Source organism: Mirounga angustirostris, unplaced genomic scaffold (genome assembly GCF_029215605.1).
Source record: "Mirounga angustirostris isolate CCGP_5_RB_7025 unplaced genomic scaffold, mMirAng1.0.hap1 SCAF_9, whole genome shotgun sequence".
NCBI lineage: Eukaryota > Metazoa > Chordata > Mammalia > Carnivora > Phocidae > Mirounga > Mirounga angustirostris.
In genome coordinates this window covers 42447091-42463805 of record NW_026991717.1, presented here as the reverse complement: position 1 = coordinate 42463805, position 16715 = coordinate 42447091, and the positions used below count along the sequence as shown (strand labels likewise).

Sequence of the window (16715 nt, the reverse complement as noted above, 5' to 3'; positions counted from 1 at the left end):
AGCAGAGGGAGAGGGAGAAGCAGACTCCCCCTGAGCAGGGAGCCCGATGTGGGGCTCGATCCCAGGATCCTGGGATCATGACCTGGGCCGAAGGCAGATGCTTAACCAACTGAGCCACCCAGGCACCCCTATAATCAAATTTTAAAACATGCATACATAATATCAGGTGTGCCTCTATCTTGGCCCGTCAGCCTTCAACTTTGACAAATACCATTACATTTTAAATTTGTGTTGTGATCTCAGTCTATGATTTACCACATTTTTTGTTCAAATCATCTATTATTGCAAAATGTGTAATACTCTGAAAAACAATTGGTGTGTGTTTGCAATCAGCTCTGCTTATGCCCCTCCCAAGGAGTTAGCCTGGGCCTGGTTTCTCATTGTGAAAGGCAGATACAGGCTTCGATGGTTTTCATAGTCTCTTCTGGCTGCAGCATTCTGTGAGTCTATGAAATCAAGTAGTGTCTGTAAAGAAAAAAGGGTTTGTCCTTTTTTTCTTCAGTTAATGACTATGGGCAAGGGTTCTTTTTGCAGGTGACCGCTGGTGTCTTGATGACATGAAGACAGCAGGAAGAAATAGTAGCACTAGTTAATTCCAGCCAAACCTGTGTTGATCTTGTAAATTGGTTAAACTTTTTGTAGTCCTAAAGAGATTGCTTAATGAATTTGAATCCTGTCCTTAAAAAATGCTTTGGTTCGGGGCGCCTGGGTGGCTCAGTCGGTTAAGTGTCCAACTCTTGGTTTCGGCTCAGGTCGAGATCAAAGGGTCCTGAGATGGAGCCCCATCTCCGGCTCCGCACTGGGTGTGGAGCCTGCTTAAGATTCTCTCTTGCCCTCTCCCTCTCCCTCTGCCTCTCCTCCCCTCTAGAAAATGCTTTGGTTTGAATAATAAAGCTAAACGTCACCAAAAAATTAACCACATGAAAAGCTGGAAAAATATGTCTTTGAGAAGAGATGAATAAAGTATTTTCAAATTATCTCATTTTCTTTACATAAAACATGGTGAGGTAGGTGAAAAATAATCTAAAAAGCCAAGAACATTTTTGCTGCTTAGGTTTGCTGGTGCTAAACTTCCATTTGACAGATGAGGGGCCCGAGGCCTGGAGGCATGGAGATGGCCAGGTCCCACAGAGCCAGGCCTTGAGCATCAGGTTTTGGACCAAGTTCGAGTCTCTTTTCTCTTACACCTCCTCTGCCTTCAGTTCTCTTGCTATGAAAAGATGCCAGTGGTATAGCATAAAATCTGGACATAGCCAACATTTTGTAGGAGAAAATTCAGGGATTGAACCAGGAGATACAGGGTCCAAGCACATCTCTGCCCTTGATTAACCATTTGCTTTTGGTCAAACCTTGTAGCTTCTTCTCGTGATCTTTGCTTTCTTATCGGTTACAAGGGGAGGCTGGCAGTGGGGTGAGGTTGCTTATAAAGTTTAGGGTGGGAACTGCAGAGGTTTTGTTAGTCATTTACTAATGGAAGACACTAAGTCATTTTTATTTTCACTAAATTCACTCATTCAGCAACATGGTTTCGTCCACAAAATTCTGAGAGGGGAAAGAGTAACGAGTATCCGGGCAATTTAACACAATGATGAAGAGGACTCCAAAGCGGTAAATAGAAGAGGCTGTGAAAGCGTGGAGGAGAGGAGGAAATGGCCTTTAAGCTAAAATCAGAACCTGGAGGAGGACTTAGTTGGGTAGAATGGGAGAGTGCGGGGAGGGCGGGCTCCGGCCGCAGGGGCACCAGACGGCACAGCCCTCTGGAGGAACTCAAAGACATCCTGTTCGGCTGAAGCCTCAAGTGAGGTGGGAGGTGAAGTTGAAGGTAATTAGAGGGCAGGTTGTGAGGGACTTTTAAACCTGCTCAAGGGTCTGGACTTTGTCCTGAGAAGGGCGGGAGTCACTGAGGATTGTATGCAGGACACCAGTTAGATTAACAGACAGTATCAGTTGCCTCTTATCTCCCTGGGACCCTTAGGTTCACAACGTGCCTTCACTTGTATCTCTATTTAAACTCCTCAGTAATGGCATCTATGGATAGAGCTTACTGTCTCCCTACTCTGGAAGCTAAGGTTCTGAGAGAGTAATTGACTTGATCAATCAAGTAAGAGGGGCCACGACCACACTCTCTGTACACCAACCTGCTCCTCCCACATCGGGCCCCCGAGTTCTCCGTGGGACTGACTGTGTCGGCACTGAGACTGTAGTAGCAGTCCCTTTCCGTGGTCTGTCACAACTGTGTAAAGTGATTTGAGAAGTGTGTTGCACGGAAGGGTGAAATCAGCCTCTCCGCAGACGCGCTCCCGTCTGGCTAACGCCAACAGGCATCGCCTTGCCTATTGGCCCCGGGAGGTCAGTGGGCTTGTGGTTTGGGCTTGTCGCCTGGCCTCCAACGTAGTCCCTTAGGAAGCAGTCAAATATGTGCGCAGCAGACTGGGGGCAGGGAGGGACAGAGTTTAATTATGGATCCAGCTCTCTTGTGGGAAGGGAACTAATTACAGCAGCACCGCAGCGCTGCCTCTCCGCATGGGGCCGTTGGTTGTTCTGCTTGTGTGTTGTTGGCCTTAGACTATAACGTGCTAGGCGTAGCTGCTTTAATTGTCAGCTTCTTTCCTTTGACAAATTAAGTTTAAACTTTGTGCTAGCCTGTCCTGTCCTTTGTTTTTCCGGGGTGAAATCGGCCCTACTCTGGGTTTTGTTTGTAAAGCCCTGGTTGGCAGTTTTCCTCAGAATCACAGGGACATTGTGGACTAGATTAACACCTGATTGGTTTGCTAATCCTGAGTTTCCAGAATGCCCGGTGAGCCAAAAAGCAGAAAGGCCCGGGGAGCTAAACTTGATTTAAAAAAAAAAGTCCTGGGGCGCCTGGGTGGCTCAGTCGTTAAGCGTCTGCCTTCGGCTCAGGTCATGATCCCAGGGTCCTGGGATCAAGCCCCGCATCGGGCTCCCTGCTCCGCGGGAAGCCTGCTTCTCTCTCTCCCTCTCCCACTCCCCCTGCTTGTGTTCCCTCTCTCGCTGTGTCTCTCTCTCTGTCAAATAAATAAAATATTAAAAAAAAAATAGTCCCATCTGCTAAAACTCATGAAGTTGCCTGCTAGGGGAGCCCCTGGGTCTCTCTCTCATTGCATTCTGGATTTTTACAGTGGTCATCTGTTTCTCCGAGCTCCTAGAAGATTAGGAGCAGAGTTGAGGGCCTCCGAGAGGCAGGCCACCAGCATCCAAGAGGAAAAAGTGGCAGCATGCCACTGCAGCAGGGACACTTGTTATAGGACTGTTGGCAGCTTAGTAGTAACTTCCTTGGGCTTCCATTTCTTCAGAAGCAAAAAGGGAGTGTTGTGTGCAGTACACTCTAAAGACCCTTCCAAAACTCTGATCCTGAGTGATAACTAAAGGATTCACTGACAAAATGGAAAAGTAGACTTAGGAACACAAAATAACATGGTGTAGATAAAAGAACTTGGACTGCTGAGACAAACTCAAGGTTAAGGTCCTGTTTGAGAGCCTTGGGCAAATGATTTAAGCATTTTCTTTATTGATGAAGGAAGGATAGTAACTCCCTTTCAGGATTTTGGTTTCATTTTATTTTGAGAATGAAATGCATCATCTTGTGTATATTATCTTCGGCACATGGGACACACACACAAAAGGCATGTGTGTGAGTGAACTCAGGCCCAGTTCACTGAGGGTAGGTCCAGACGGCTGAGGGAGGACCTTGGCAATCCCTCGGGGCTTCCTTGTTAGAGCACTTGCTTTTAATAAGAGGTAACATTTATTGAGTACGTACTATATACTAGGTACAGTTCTGGGCATTTTACATGGCTTAACATTTTTCATGGATTGATCCATGTAATTCTCAAAACAACCTCTTAGGTGCATTCTTTTATTATTTCTATTTTCCAAAAGAGGTAATGGGGTCACACAGTGGTTGAACAACTTCTCAAGGGTACACAGCTGGTAAGTACTGACTGAAACCAACCCAGATCTGAATCCACGCAGTCTCGTTCCAGAGTCTGCTTTTATAACCCTGTGCCTTTCTACACCAGCAGTGACTCAGAAATATTAATTAAAAAAAAAAAAGGTGAGTTATCTTCAAGGAGGCAGTGTGGTGCCAGGTGTCCTGACCAGCTGGGTGATATCACCAAGTTGACCTCCTTGGTATCAGTTTTCCTCTTGTGCAGAGGATTGCTGTGAGGTGTTTTAATGATGGAGCTGTACTAAAGCGTTTAGCCCAGGGGCTAGCATGCAGCCAGGCTCAGTAATTGGTGAGGGGTTTTGTTTTTTCCAGGTAATTTAAGAAGCACTTGTTAGAGTGAGTTCCATAAAAATTATGAGTGGGAACATTTTGCTTTACTTACTGGGGTGTCCTTCAGTTTTCTAGAAAATTCATTCTGAAAGTTGTGGCCCACATGCATTTTACAAAGCCAGAATTAGAAATATTAGTCTTTGGGCGCCTGGGTGGCTCAGTTGGTTAAGCGACTGCCTTCGGCAGCATGTCAGTGTAACATAAGGAGTAAATTCTCTGCAGCCTCCTGGCTACTGCCGATTTCCAGGGCATCTTGAATTCTTCCTTTGGGTGAGAACAAAAACAAAAACAAAAAACAGTGCACAGTACCCTGTCTAGGTGGGACAAATGTTTCAATTTAAATATCCCAGCTCACTGTCCTCTGTTAGGGCCCTGAATTTTAAGTGCAGCGAGTTTCTGAGTGAAATCTCCCAAATTTTAATGAGTTTGTTTGCATACATGAATTTGAACAATACATTAAATCTTAAAACACCATAGCTGATTTTAATGGAGTAAATTACCCAACTTGAAAGTTAGTTGATAGGCTTTTCTTTACCAAATAATCAAGATGATGATGCTTTAATCTCAAAAAAGTCATTAATCACGTTTTTATAATATCGATACATGCTATTAATTTCTTTTTAATCATTGAACTGTCTCATCAAGAGAATTAGGGGAATAAATGTGTCAGTATGAGTGTGAAGCATGATTTGCCCCCCTTGTGATATTTAGTACTTAACGAATGATTGCATGGACATGGTAGGCATAAAGCTGAAATTGGGTTTGGTTTTTTACACTACTTGCTTTGGACCGGGAAGGTGAGGTGAGATGCTCTTCGCTAGCTTAAAAGTGTTTTTAAACATTAAAAATATACATATAAGGCTTGGTCAAGAGGTAGCGGGGACCACGTCATGAAGGGTCTCGAGGGCCAAGGTAAGGAGCATAGATTTTCTTGTGACTCTAGTTGAAAGAACATATGCAGGGTTATGTGCACGTGATTTGTAATTTTAAAAGCTGCGGTGGTTTTAAGAAAGTTCATTTTGGGGGCGCCTGGCTGGCTCAGTCATTGGAGCTCATGTGACTCTTGATCTCGGGGTTGTAAGTTCGAGCCCCTCATTGGGTATAGAGATTACTTAAAAAGAAAATCCTTAAAAAAAAAAAAAAAAGAAAAGAAAAGAAAGTTCATTTTGAGGCTTAATGGCACTGAAAAACCATGCTATGGAGCTCTCTGGTCCAGTCCATTCCGTAAAGTTACGTTGCATCCAGAAGCGTATCTTGTTAACTATCTTCAGATGGCCAGAGTCTTACCTTCTAATAAAGCATAAAGAGTGTGATGGTGGGTTCAGCTAATGCTCCAAGCAATGAAATGTGCCAAAATGGTGGAAAGAGCAGAAGCATTCAGATCATCACTTCTGATTGTGACCTTCTGGAGGACAGGAACCATGACTTGCCTCTTGAGAGCTTGTTTATCTGATACTCAGGCACACAGTATTTGTTTGTGGAATAAGTCAACTGACACCATCCATTTCCTTCTGAGGAATGGATCTTGGGCTCCTGCAGTACTGACATCTCATCCATTAGCACATACATCAGCTTCAAAGGATGTGTAATTATCACATGTTACTGCTGATAGTCTTTTTCCAGATGCAAGAGCGAGAGAATCAACCTGTTTCTCTTTTACCCGAAGAACACATGCCTGCTAATCACTTCATTTATGCTCAGGCATGTATGCACACTCTCTGGCACATGGAAGGCCCCCAGGGAATGTTTGCTGAGTGAATGTCCAGCTGATGGCGGATGCCATCTCCTCAAGTCCCAGCTGTCCTTGGCTTACTCACATCTCTTCCCGTAGTTTGCAGGAAAGACCCCACCACCCCCTAACAGGAGCTTCCTCGACCTTCTTTCTTGCCATCTCTAATTTCTAGGTACTGTCGCCTTCCCTCGCTTCCTTTCGCCTTCTCTCCAAGGAGGCGGTGCTGACCTGTTGGTTGATTTCTTGTAATACCTTCCCTCTCTCTTGTGACCGGCCTCTGCCGTTGTTGCCTTCTCTCTTACGTCCTCTGGTTTTTTTTCTTTCTCTTCCTCTGTTGAAATCATCCCCGTTCTAATAAGGAGACCCCATAAATGCATGACTTCCTCAAGTCACCCATCTGTCCCTGCCCTTTCCTTTGTTGTTTGACTCCTTAAAAGAGAAGTCTTGTCACCTGCACTTCTCTCTCTGTCCTCAGGCATTAACCCCTTGAAATCCTGCTCCACTGGCTTCACACTGCGTCCAGGTCACCCTGTCTTCCTCATTGAACAGGCCGGTGGCCCTTTCTCCATGCTTTTCCCCTTTGGCCTCTCAGCAGCATTTGGCACTGTTTATTACTTGCTCCTTGAAACTCATTCTTCTACCAACTTCCAGGAATTGTCTACTCCAATTTGCTTCCTACTCTTCTAACTGTGCCTTCTGTTTCCACTGGTAGCCTCATTTCGCCTTTTAGTTGAAGTCGTTGTCCAAGTGTCTGTTCTCGATTTTTTCCTTTTATCTCTTCTGGAAATTAGGCACTTTAATACAATTTGTAATCACGCTCGTCTGTGTGATTACTGCATGAAGGTCTGTCTCCCTGCCAGATTGACTCTCTGTGAGTGCAGGTACCAGCTCTGTTCTTTGTCTATCCCTAGCACCTAGCACAGTGCTTGGCATGTAGAAAGAGTTAAAAAAATCCCCAAGTGTTGAAGGAGGTAGGCTTGCCCCCTTCCAAGCCTTCCACGTAGGACTCCCCAACTTCCTATCTCGTTATATCCCCAGCCTTTCCCAACCGCCTGCCCTGCATGTCCTACCCCAAAATGAATTCATTTCCTCCTCTTACCGCGTACACTTTCATGAATTTTCCTATATCTGTTAACACTACCATCAGCTTTGTTTTGTTTTGTTTTCATTTATCTAGGCTCAAAACCCGGAAGTCATCTTTGGTTCTTTCCTTTTATTCAAATCCTGCATATAAGTTTTTGCCAACTCCTTCCCATTCTTTCTTCTACCCGCCTCATATGGGCGCTCCACACTTCTCACCTGGACTTTGCAGTGTCCCCCAGGCAGCCTGGACACTTGCGGCCTCGCTTGGCTATACCCCTGCGCCCCCATTCTACCCTGTACACTTTGATCAAATTCATCATAGAGCATAGCTCTAGATATTAATCACACTAATCCCTTGCCCCTTCTCTTAAAAGTCTTATTTTTCACTTTGCCTAGTTGAATACATCTTTCTCAGTCTATCCTTCCATACTCCCTACAGTGAGGCATCAGCTTGTATTTCCTTCTGTTTCTTACAGGGGTCCTACACTCAAACCCAGGGCCTCCTAAACTGGTGTACCCAGCAGGCTGTGGCCAAGCTTTCACCTGACCAGTGTAAGGTTCCTAGCTGCCCTTTTGTGAGAAGGAACGCCATTTTTAAGTTCCCGAGATGATGCGCTTCCTATATTTTTGGAATTCAAATGCTCTTTTACTTGTAAAATGCTGGTGATAATAGATGGTCATTATTTATCTCACTATCATTTGCAAAATAAAAAATAAATTGCAATGAAAGTCTTGCTATTTTGTTTCTCTGAGGGAGAAAAGGCTATTTCTAGCTCAGTTTTCTCCCCAAGCAAATTTTATGGGATAACAGTTCCTAGCTTAGTATATTCCTTCTTTCAACTTCTTCCATTCCACCTACCACCACCATCATTTTTTCTTTACTTGAAATTTTACCAGTTCACAAAGTTAAAAAGTCTAGGAATCACTGCTCTACCCTGAATGGGTTGTTTCATGAACACACTTCGTATCTGCCTGTTGACATCCTACCTTTCCTTCCTGATGCTCCTCAGGATGTTCCTTTCATGTGACACCATGTCAGAGCCTTGTCCCCGCCCTCCTCCCTTTGGAAGATACTTTCTCTTTCCTCAGAGGTACTCTGTACCCTGTAGTACTTTGGACTTTTGCATGACATCTCCCATGTTCTTCCTGTGTTCAAGTAGAACTGGCTTCCTTCTCTGCATCCCCATCTCCCCACGCCTGTGATAACTTTCTTTAGGACAGAAGCTTGTTTTTCCTCTGTGTTGTTTGCATTGCTAGACATTGTAGTTGGCACATAATTGGTGCTCAAAAAAATTGTCACGAGACTGAGGTCTTAGGATGATAGTGATGAAGGGATTAGGTAAAGCTCACATCTTTGAGGGAAAGGGTCTTTTAAAAGTTTTAGTTCAGAATTTTTTTGGATGATTCTGAAATTAAAATTATAGTTGCTTACTAAAACATGTTGAGAATAACTGCCCATTTATCTTTACCAACCCGGGGCTTAAACCCACGACCCTGAGATCAAGACCTGAGCTGAGATCAAGAGACGGATGCTCAACTGACTGAGACACCCAGGCGCCCCTGCCCATTTATCTTTTAAAGACAGAATCATCTTAGACTGTAGCTCTAGCTATCTCAAGCATTGGATTAAGGTCTGCTGTGGTTGCGGTGGTTAAATTGAGATATTACACATTTGACATCTTCTGTGAAACCTGTGAAATCTTCGTTGGAACATTGATTTTGATTTCATTTTGACAGAGGGGGTCCTGAAAATTTTCTTTCCCGCAGGCGATAGGCCACAATTTCTTTGCCTCTGGCCTTCTCTAGAGTTGTCAGCACCCCGAGAACATTGGCCTGATCTAGATAACGAGGCTTTCTCTAGGTCTGTGAGTAAGCTGTCTCTGAGCCATATACAAGCCTGTCACTTTCATTTTTCTTTTAAGACAATTTTTTGAAAGTGAATTAGGTTCTTTCTTCCCACTTTGTCTACTTCTACTCCCCTCACCCCAAATCTGTGGTTACTGAGTTTGAGTTATGCAAAAGCACACCTGGGTGAGAAATCGGTGGTACGGCAGCTAGGCCTCCTAGTGTGTGTTTGAGGCAACCTTCAGGGCAACACACCTTCTCCCTTTGGGTTCTTGACCCGCTGTGGTGGAACCGTGTCTCCCCATTTCCCACTGAGGCACTGAGATCATTTTGGACTTGGAGAAAATGGCAGGTTTTTGACATAGAAGACCTTGGCAGGGAAGGAAGAGTGTGCCACTGCCTCTTCGGTCTGGCCTTTTCTACTGAAGAAAGGCTGGGGGAGGGTGGCAGCCGCAGCTGTGGGCACCGACCGGTGGGCCAGTTCTTGGCCTTCTTTTTTTAAACTGTAGGCTGGGGGCGCCTGGGTGGCTCAGTCGGTTAAGCGACGGCCTTCGGCTCAGGTCATGATCCCGGGGTCCTGGGATCGAGCCCCGCATTGGGCTCCTTGCTCAGCAGGGAGCCTGCTTCTCCCTCTCCCACTCTCCCTGCTTGTGTTCCCTCTCTCACTGTCTCTCTCTCTGTGTCAAATAAATAAATAAAATCTTTAAAAATAAATAAATAAATAAATAAACTGTAGGCTGGTTTTCTATTATGAGCGACTGGTATGTAAATAAAAGATGAGAAATTGAATGGTCTCTGGGGGAGAATGAAAGCTTAACATCATATCACAGGCATTTCTAGCAGCACACTCACAGCACTATGTGGTATGGTTCTGATTAACTCCCAGGGGCCAGGCCTTAACTCAACCTAAGGAAGGTTCTTTTGCCAAAAGATACTACTGCGCGGTGACCCACTGGAGCCCTTGCAGTGTCAAAGGATAAAAGCAGGAATAGGGGCTGGGGGAGGAGTCTGTGGCTTGCTGGAGATTTGTGTCTTATCTGCAAAAGCCCAAGTAGAGGTGAGTGATCAACTCCGCTTCCATTGGCTGAAGTGATTTGCTTTAAAATCTCTTTTGGCTTCTCCAGCCCACCTTTTCTTTTTTGACAGGGGGACAAATAATACAATGTCCTTTGTACATCAGAAGTATAGAGATTGCTGAGATTGTGGGGAAATTCAGGAATAGGTGTCGCTGACACTACAGCGAAGCTCTTGCCCCTTTACGTGTTGGGAGGTTGGGAGATTATTGTCTCACTTACTGGAATATTATAACTGCTCTGTTCCAAGCCTGTATACACTCACCGTATCTCTGATTGACAGGCTTATTTCACCCTGTTGTATCTTAACCATGTTGGCCATTTGAACAGAAAAGAACATGTAAGACCTTAGGGAGAGCCTTAATTTGAAATTTTCTTTATAAAACTTCTTGGTACTGTGTTTGGCAAATACTTCCTTTATTTATTTATTTATTTTTAAAGATTTTGTTTAATTAATTAATTTTATTTAATTAATTAATTTAATTGACAGAGAGAGAGAGAGAGAGACAGCGAGAAAGGGAACACAAGCAGGGGGACTGGGAGAGGGAGAAGCAGGCTTCCCGCCAAGCAGGGAGCCCGATGCGGGGCTTGATCCCAGGACCCTGGGATCATGACCTGAGCCGAAGGCAGACGCTTAATGACTGAGCCACGCAGGCGCCCCGGCAAATACTTCCTTTAAATATATCTTTTTTTTTTTTTTTAAAGATTTATTTATTTATTTGAGAGAGAGAGAGCATGCAGGGAGGGGTAGAGGGAGAGAGAAACTCAAGTAGACTCTCCACTGAGCGTGGAGGCTGAGGCGGGGCTCAATCCCATGACCCCGAGATCATGACCTGAGCTGAAACCAAGAGTTGGATGCTCAACCGACTGCATCCCTTGGGTGCTCCTAAATATCTTGTTTAAAAATAAAAGTGAGTGTGGTAGAGTTCAAAATTAACCTCTAATTAAATCCAGCTATGGTTTTGGTAGATTTTTTGCCAGGCACATTCTCCTTCATATTGCCTCATATTGACTGACCATATCCCTCATTTATATCCTATATGAAGGTGAAATGCCCCTACTTAATTGTTCAGCATCACTAGGAGTCCTGTCTTCCCAGCAGAATGCATTGTGGTCCTGACTGAGTTGGTATAAAAGTATCCTTGGTGTGTAACAAGAGGAGCATGCAGAAGTAGTTCACAGCAAAAAAACAAAAAACAAAAAAAGAAACCCAAACAGCAACAAAAACTTGATACCCAGGTTGCTGTTGGATAGGTCACCATGTTTGTCATTTTTAAACCTTCGGGTTGTGAGATAAAGTTGTTAAGGGAGGGATTTCACCAGCACCTTTTCTGTTTCAGTTCATGTTTGTGACTCATATTTATTCTAGTCTAACCCCGTTTTGCTTGGAAATTTTTTTTTATATTAGAAAATGTCACTTTCAACTAGGGGAGGGGAAATTCTGATTGAGCCTCAAAAGAGTCAAGATATTGTGGTGATGATTTGGCATTACTTTTGACTCAAGAAAAAAAATAGGGAATCCTTACAAAGAAAAGTGTTGTAAAGTACAAAGTGATTCTTATAAATAGGGCAAAGAAAAGTCATCTCTGAGCTTTACTGTGGGAAGGAGGGGGTTGGGGATCAGGGAAATTATTACAGAATTTTCCTACATGGTGGGGAGATAGCCTCTGGACTTCCTCGCGTTTCCCTATTCACTAAAACAGCTCTAGTGAATTGCCTCCCGATTGGTATATGAATAGGAAGAAAGACACTAGAACTCTTAAACTTGATCTTGAAAGGCTTATCTTCACATATAATCATCCACAGATGTCTGTATGTGATTATATATTCCCATAGAGAGGGAATGATAAATGTAAATGAGAACCATGATATAATTTTGCCTTGCTTGCTTGCACATTTTCAGAATATAATTAAAAGCACATGCCACTGTCAGTAGTTAACTATGAGGTTTGTGTTAGGTTTTTGTAAGACTCTGGCAGAAACCTAAAGCATGTTTTAGTATCTAAGCCTTCTTTCTCTCCTCCATCCCTCCCTCCCCACCCTTCCTGCCTCCCTTCCTCCTTTTTCTTCCCTTTCTCCCCTTTGAAATCACAAGGAAACTCTCTAGGTTCTAACTAATATCTGTTCAAAACTAGGGATCATTTAACCTTTAAGGCACAAATTAAAATAATTTTCATTTTTCTGCTTCCTAGCTGGTACCTGCAATTGTAACGAAGTTATACTAGATAATTGCTTTCTGACTTCTTTCTTCAAATAAAATCTGATGAGCATAAATGTAGGTACTACTTCACTACCCAAAACAAGTGGCTATGTAGGGAGGTGGCATGTGGGAAGGGAGGCAGAGGTTAGGCTAGGGGAGCAATCATAATATGACTTAGGTCGGTGGATTGGTGTTTAGTAAATCATGGTCCTCCAAATAGTGCCAAATGCCCAGAAAATCCCCTGTACTGCCTAAAGAATTTCTGGTTCATGTAGTCACTGAATTTATGCTTAAAACTGTAATGTGTGCCTCTTTTAAATTCAGTAGGCTGTGCATTTATGACTTTAGATGATACAGCTTTCATTTTAAAAATAATGATAAAAGCTTAAGTTGTAAATTTAAATTGTAATATGGACACTAAAAAAAAAAAAAACCATGAAAAAGTAAAACAGTCTTCCTCTGGCTAAGGGCAATTCTTACATGAGTGCTTCTCAACTGCTTTTGTTTGTGAATGTTAAAACTTAAAATGAGTAAATTTTGTCTTCCAAGTAACTTTCTGTATTTTCCACTTATTCTTATCTCTATGTCACATCTGCTCTTAAGAACAAAATAAGAAGTGGCTTCCTTTTCTACACCAACTTTGTCAAATGTAGAAATTTGCAGTGCTTAAAAATTCAAACTGGTCATTCTTTTCACAGTATTACAGCCTGGGAGGTGAAAGGTCTGTCTAACATAACTATCCAAGAGCTTAATTTCAGTTTGAAAAAGGAATTCTGCAGTGGTGTTGAATTCCTTAGAAATGGGTGTGCTCAGTTTCTCTTTCCAAAGCTTGTGCATCTGACAATGGATATGGCCAGGGCGGGATCTCCCCTCCAATTTTCAGTTCAGCAGTTCATTTCTCTTTTCTTGTGTAACCCTTGTGATGCGAGTTTCTGCTTTTGAGAGTTCACATTTCTGGTTTTTCCCTCCTAACTTAACTGCATGTAGTGGTGGGTTGTTTTGTTTTTTGTTTTTTCTTTTCTAAAGAAAAAATATTTTCTATGAAATACATAGATAGTATTTTTGTGTATTTTTCTTGCTTAATAATTAAGTTCTTTCAAATTGAACAGGGTATCTAAAGCTCTTCTATCCTCCTAACTTGTGTCTCATTATCACAAAGTCAGGTGTCTACATTCTCTACAGCTTCCCCATTCCAAACAGGGCAGATACCTATTGTTGCTCTTTATGACCAAATACCATGTTTGCCCCAAACCAGCAGCTGGGTCCGGGGAATCTGGAAGTTAAAGACTGATGTCTGCATAATTCAATTCCAGGGCCCTTCCTCTTGCGTACACATTCCCTCCTCCACGCCTTGATTTGGACATTCGCCTTCCTCCACCCAGACCTCAGTTTCCTCTTGTGTAAAATGGGCATATTAGCCCCCTTGAAGGCACGTTATGAGAGTAGTGATAAAATATAGTAAGTATGCCTAGCACAGTTCCTGGCACTAAGTGGGCTCTTGAGAAGTGATAGCTATTTTTATTAGTGTTGGCCTATCTCATTATAGCTGTCATCATTATCTGTTGAGGGGGTGAGGATTCTTGAGGGGTATTATTTGATTCCATTATACAGTCTTAGCTAATCTAAAGCTCATTTTGCTTGACTACATTTTGTTCTTTGGTACAATTTGTGCTGTAGCCATTGCGGACTGATTTAAATGGGAGTCCTTGATTTTGTAGGCAATCATTTTCTCGTTTAAAAGGTACAGTCCCATTCCATTCATTTAGAATGAGGTCAGTTACCAAACAGGGGTTGAACTCTTCTGCCTTTTTGTGTTGGGCCTTTTCTCTCTTTTGCTTCTTGGCCTTAGGCCAGTGGGTCAAAGCATCTCAGGTGATGGAGGAAGCAAAACCTCTGGCAATGTTATGCTCGAAAAATTGGGCTTAGGGCCCAGGCAGTATTTCCATTATTAGAATTCTCCTTTTTCTCCTTTACAGCTTAGCTCCCAGCTCCTTTCTATGTTTCTTTAACCACAAAACAGAAAGAACAACAACAACAACACACATACACTCTTTTTAATGGCTTCTTAAATTTAACAACTATTTTAGTGCTTAGTGGGCCCTGAAGTTGTTTTTTTCTCTCTCTGTCATTAAAAAGTGAAGCTAGAGTGGCCTCTCCTTATCAGCAATGGATTTTTTAAAAAGAGAGAAAGAGCATGTGACCTTTGGTTGACTTCGAGAATGATCTTTAGGCCAATGCTTTTCAGTATGGGTTGCAACCTATTATTGGGTCATGAAGTCAGTTTAGTGTGTCCAGACCAACTTTTTTTTTTTTTTTTTAATGGAAGGGAAGAGAATAGACCAGAACATAAGAGAATAGAAAAGAAAATACAGGAGTCCATCGGGTGTATAAAAGTAACAAAGGATAAAAGTCAGCTGCTATTTTGTGAAACTTTTGTTTCAGTTATATAACATGTATAAACATAAACATGCACACGTATGTATATATGAGTAATGTGCTGTGATGTAAAAACTATTTCTTAACTGTGGGTCAAAAAAGCTAGAAATCCAGGGCGCTGGGTGGTGCGGTCGGTTAAGGCGTCCAACTCTGGATTTCAGCTCCGGTGGTGAGCTCAGGGTGTGAGATCAAGCGCCACATGGCTCCAGGCTCAGCATGGGGTGGGCTTGAGTTTCTCTCCTTCTCCTCTCCCTTGAGTGCCACACCCCCCAACTCTCTCTCTCAAAAAAAAAAAAAAAAAAAGGCGAGGAAGCCACTGCTATGGTTGCATTTGTCACTGAAGAGTTAAAAAACAAAAAAAAATTTTTTTTGAAAAAGCAATTACCTGGAGGCCTGTTTAATCGGATAAAACCCTTTTTTCCCATGAAAGAAAACTGGGCCTTTTAACTGTCAAGCCTTTTATTGATGGAGGGCTTTGGCTGCTGGTTTGACTTGCTCTGTTTTTGCTAGGGTCTTTTAGGTAATGAGCCTATTGTCTCCTTTTTTGGTTTCCTGCTTTCTCTTCTCTAAGTGGACCCTGGAAGCCATTCTGGCTGTTGGAGCGATGGCAGAAGTTTTAATACAGCAGAGACATCTGCAACATATGGTTTTGTGATTGTTGCCAGAGTTTTTAAGAAAATCGTGGTTTGGGGGAGAAAGTAAAACTCTCTAACCAATATGAAATACCCAGTTCTTTCTTCCCCCTGGTGGTAGCACTTACATCTTTGTTCCTCCTGATATAATTACAGAATTGGTTTTTATTTACTTGCATGTGGATTTTTTAAAAAATCAACTCCACTCCTAAGCCTATCTAAATTAACATGTTACTTTAAGGATTAGAATTGAGACAGTGATAACAGAACTTTTCATTGAATCCCATATCTCTAGAAGAGACTGCATTGTTGTCTTTTTTCCCATCCTAAAATGGAAAGACATCTATTTTATATGTGCTTAATACTGGTATATTTTGTCATTTGTTCTTTTCTCAATAATTTAAATATTTTAGTGTGTGTGTGTGTGTGTGTGTGTGTGTGTGTCTTTGTATCACCTAAAATTATCCAAATACCTAACTTAATTTGTCAGTCACTAAGATGGCATTCCAGTAGGATTAGTTTGGAGATATGTGAACCTGATTGTATTCAGAAGTCATTAATCAATGTCAAAGAGTATTTTTTGAGTTTTTTGAGTACCTGTGGTGTGCTTAGCAAACAAGAAGGAGGTTCCTAAAGAATTGCTGGAAGTGAAAGATGAGGCTCCTGCCTCAAAAGGACTTACCTCTTATTCATCCCTGTAAACATTTTCCTTCACTATATCACTGTGCTCTGCCTAAATAGGTTGTCTGCCTAAATCTAATTGGCAAGGCAAAACTTGTCATATGAAATAAAAATAATAGTTAAATGCCATCTCTAATGATACTTATTGTAAATTCTCTAGGAACTTGGGGTGGAGAGTGAGCAGGGCCAGCTAGGATAGCTGGAGGACAGAGGAAGTAGAGTTACTGAGTCTTGAGCTGTTGTCAACATTCCAATGGAAGGATGGAGAATATTCCAGACTGTGGGGGAATCCAGACAAATGCTTAGAGGCAGCGAATATCAGAGTGGAGCATGGAGGAGGCATTTCTTGAGGTTGTGTTCTGAGGAATTGTGAAAAGTAAGGCTGGGTATGTTGGGTGGGGACCTGTATTTTAAGGTGGAGGGATAATTGTAGCATTTCATAAGCTGAAAAGGTACCCCACATCCTACGGGTGCTTACAGTCTACTTTGGGAGAAGGGAGGGATTATAAATAGCTATGAGGCTGTCCTATAAGTACTGTGCTAGAAGCCAGTACTAGGATGGAAGTATTATAAGCAAAAAGCTTGGAGTCACCATGTCCATGGCCATCCTTGAGCTATATTGGGACTGCTTGGGCTTGGGGCTTGGCAACTTTGCTGACTCAGTAACAGACTTCCTTTCTGGAACAGGCCTGGCTCCTGACTTGCCAGCATATGACACTCAGAGTTCACCAGG

At 42.7% G+C, this 16715-nt stretch overlaps 1 protein-coding gene across 2 annotated transcripts in view; it reads left to right on the top strand.

Moving 5' to 3' along the window:
- Positions 1-16715, top strand: part of RAB8B (RAB8B, member RAS oncogene family) — a 54115-nt gene that overhangs the window by 9379 nt on the left and 28021 nt on the right. The window lies entirely within an intron of this gene.